Raw genomic sequence first — 4,042 nt, 5'->3', positions numbered from 1 at the left:
TACCTTGCATTTATATAATGTTTTGCAGCTGTAACAACGTCTTCGTATCAGTTCTCTCATTTGAGTCTCTGTGGGTTGCATGAGGTTGCATTACTAGCTCCATTTTGCCACTGGGGAAATTGAATTCAAAGGGCTTTAGAGATTTACTGTGAGGAAATATTGGAGGCCAAGCTAAAACATAAGCTTCCAAACACTCAGCAAGTCTTTCTTCCACCACACCACATTACTCTCAAGGAGGAGGGAGAGGAGAACTGAGGAAAGAAAGCTAAATTTTTTCCTTCAAAGGTAAGTAGTTAGAATCATCAGATTGGGAAGGTATTATCAGTAAATGAACCGAGGGGATCTTCCTGAGGCCAATTTAAAATCTAATTCAAATTATTTGAATTATTAAACAATCAGATGTCTTCCCTTTGCATCTAATTCAACAAGCATCAATAACAGCATAAATTTTAATTATCTGGGAATAATTAGGAACACATTTCTTTCCTATCACTCTTAGGGCCAAATCACATTTCTAAAGTGAAACCTAATCTAAGAACTTTCCAATACAATATCATATAATTAGGTAATTTAAAAATATATTTTGAAAATGAAATCTCCAAGCATCATTCATTAACAGACTCTGATATTCCCTTCAGTCATTGTCATGGCTAAGAAAGCAGCTCCAACCCACACACTGCAAATACGAAGGCCACGAAAGGCACGCAGGCTCTGGTGTGTGTAGTGAAGATGAGTGACCATGTTCCTAAGCATGAAGGACCACGTGAGGATCCCGGACACCTACTGCATGAATGTATTAGCCCTTTCAGGTCTAGGGACCTGGTAACCCTTCATTACTTATACTCTGACTTTCTTCCACTTCTTTCCCCAGTCCATAAATGTAACTTAGGTGACTTATTAACCCTGACGGTTTGATCAACAATAGTAAGCTCTAGTTTCAGGCCTAGTGTTGGTCCCCCTACTGCAGACATGGGATAAAGTCAAGGGCTAACCACCCTTACAAATTTACACTTTTCTAAAGGGTGCCTTGGGAGAGAGGGAGTGCAGAGCAGAGAAAACCTACCTGTGCAACTGACAAGGCCACTCAGGTCACGGGGACAGAGCAGGAATGCTCTCAGGAGTGTCCCCTGCACCTGAACTTGATTTCTGCCATCGCCTTCTGCCTCCTACCCAGCGTCTCCTGCACAGTCAGTCAAGCGTTTCCACGGTACCAGCCATACCTGATGCCAGGAGACTCACTACACTTGGAAGCTCTTCAAGGTGGGACTTTCTGTCTTCTTCAGGGCTTCATTCTCAGTAGTCAACACAGGACCTTATACTGAAAGGAAATAAGTGCAATGTCCTAACAGGTGCCTCTGGAATAAATGAGCATTTGAAATGACAATATATCTAGAAAAAACAGAAAATATACACTGGACATATTTTAGGTGGCTGAGATTATTGAATGGGAAAACAGTGAGATTTTACAATTGTGTGGGTATCATAAACGCTTCCTATATAACATCTGATTTTGCCCTTATCACAGAGAATTCATATAATCAAAACTATCTCCCTCAAAATGTCTTCCTAAACATGAAAACAAATTATTTGACTTTATAATGCCACTTTTCACCCCAAAGTGTCTGACCCTTTCACTAAACATTACTGAGTATTAAGTAGGATAGATATAATTTCTCTGAAATTCACTGAGTATGATTTTCAAATGCTGTAATTTCTAAAAATAATATCTAGGCTGCCTTTAATTCCTCATGTCAGTAATAAGTAATGTCCCTACAAAGCTTATAGGGAATCAGATACATTTGTTTATAACATACTGAAGAATTTAAACAACCACAGAATATGGATATAATAAGATAAAATATTAAATATTTCAAGGCATGGTTATCTTTGTGAACTGGATCTTGGAGAAGCAGGATTGAACATAAGAGCTATCTCTGAGGCTCCAGCACCTACAAGGGACGCCCTCCCTCTCCCCCGTGGACCACCTGTCTAACCCAAGTGAGTCTCACACAGAAACCAGTCATGGCCCTGCCTTCGCCCCCCTTGAAATCACCCGAGAGGATGCTTCCAACTCAGGCAAGCATAACTGACACTCACTCTGCATGCGACAGCAGGGGAATGACCTTACAAGAAACTAATGGGCCTCGCTTCAGGAGAATCACTGTCAGAGCCTGTAACATAAGATAAATAACAGCCAAGGATTTTTGAAAAGTTTCCTGATGAGAGAACCATGACCTTTTCAAGGGTAGTGATGGATTGATCAGGGCAAGCAACATGTAGATTTTTTAAAACAAGGCTAGCAAAAGAAACAGTGATATATATCTACCAAAGTTAGCTAGAATACCCGGCTGGTGTCCCAGTCAGGAAACACAGGAAAAGGTTACATCTGTAGGGAAAAAAAAACTTGTTACGCAAAACGATGCAGTTAAAAACCAAGCTCACTGTAAGAAATGCCGTGTGGGCCAGAGGGGACTGTCATGTCGAAAGTGCTCGGTGTTCCTGAAGCTGGGCGGCCAGGTGTTTTAACACCCAAAGGCCCTCCCTGCTCGAGCCATGGGATAAGCCTCTGAGTGGAGACCCAGCAAGGAGCTCTGAAGTCTATGCGGGGGGTGGAGGGTGGGAATCCTGTTAGAAGCTCTCACTGCTGTGAATTTATGAAGCCCCGTGCACACTGTGACTTTTATAATCATAACTTAGCTGGCTTTAGCTCACGTCGCAGGTTTCATGACAGGCTGCTCCTTAATGAGCATTGTAATCTTCAGGAAAGAATCCAAATTCTTTAGTGACCACCTAACTCCACGTTCATTACCGTGTTGTACAGAGTGGAGTCCAAAAGCGGCAACTGTGTTTATTTCTCCACAGAAAATACACCTCCACCAAGGCACGTCTGTTCTATTGTTTTTTTATTCTTAACTAGACTGTTAATATAATTGTTGGTTGCATTGATTTCAGCTTCCCCACAGGATGCAATTGGTTTTCTGTGGCATTTCACTCACACTAACCAAGAGAGACATCAGACAGTTAAAATACACTCTGGACCAAAACCGAGGGCAGGGGAGAGGTGGGCAGGCCAGGCACAGCCCTGCTGAGAGAGACTCTGGACCAAAGCCCAGGGCAGGGGAGAGGTGGGCAGGCCAGGCACAGCTCTGCTGAGGCACTGGTTTGACACGTTGAGTTGAAGCGTTTCTACTCAAAACACCTGTCTCCCTGCCAAGGTGAAGGCTAGATGGTAAAAAAGAAAGTTCCTTTCTTTTCTGACAAACCTAGGCTCTCTCCATAGGAAGTGCCCTAAAGGCCCCCAGCTCTGACTCCCAGCGCAGACCTCAGACTCTCCTACTTTGAACGGACATGAAGCTTTATGCCCCTCGCCCTGGATAACGCACGTGCCCTAGATTGTCTCCCAGGCCAAGTCCTCTCCAAGTTCTTGGCCCTTTGTCCCGAGGCTGGGTCTCTTCTTCTCGCTTCCCTTGCTCCGAGCTGTGTCTCTGGATACACCCCGTGCAAACCAGGCTTCCCGAGCTCGGCTGGCTTCTGGCTGGGTTCAGCAAACGGGAAGCCCAGACAGGAGACTGGAGAGCAGGAAGACGGGAGAACAAGGAGATTTCTTCTCCTGCAGCACCCCCAGCAGCAACGGCGTGTCCTCCACAGTTAACTGGAAGAAAAAACCTGAGTCCTGGTCTCCTGGGTTGCCAAAGGGTCTTCTCCTTAGACATGTAAATACACAATATATTCGTATTTTTTAGTAAGCCTTTAGAGATTTAACTGCCAGGATTTAACATCAGTAAAAACAAATGGAGCAATATGAAATTGCAACTCACTGAGGGCATCACGATTCAGAAAGTGAAGGAATGCGGGGCCAGCTCCAGCCGCAGCTCACATGTCCCCACGCCCGGCCCCGCACCCGTCCCCACGCCCGGCCCCGCACCTGTCCCCACGCCCGGCCGCAGCGCACCCGTCCCCACGCCCGGCCGCAGCTCACATGTCCCCACGCCCGGCCCCGCACCCGTCCCCACGCCCGGCCCCGCACCCGTCCCCCACGCCC

The 4,042-nt window shown here is 45.7% G+C and overlaps 1 long non-coding RNA gene across 1 annotated transcript; it reads left to right on the top strand.

Moving 5' to 3' along the window:
• Positions 1-1,020: 1,020 nt before the first annotated feature.
• LOC126955475 (uncharacterized) lies at positions 1,021-2,884 on the top strand. Its single transcript, XR_007725941.1, has 2 exons — positions 1,021-1,260; positions 1,876-2,884. It is a non-coding gene; the product is annotated as an uncharacterized LOC126955475 (long non-coding RNA).
• The last annotated feature ends 1,158 nt before the right edge of the window (positions 2,885-4,042 follow it).

The sequence above is a fragment of the Macaca thibetana genome, chromosome 5 (assembly GCF_024542745.1).
Source record: "Macaca thibetana thibetana isolate TM-01 chromosome 5, ASM2454274v1, whole genome shotgun sequence".
NCBI classification, from domain to species: Eukaryota; Metazoa; Chordata; class Mammalia; order Primates; family Cercopithecidae; genus Macaca; species Macaca thibetana.
The sequence above is the reverse complement of the archived record's forward strand: the minus strand, read 5'-3'. Positions and strand labels throughout refer to the sequence as shown.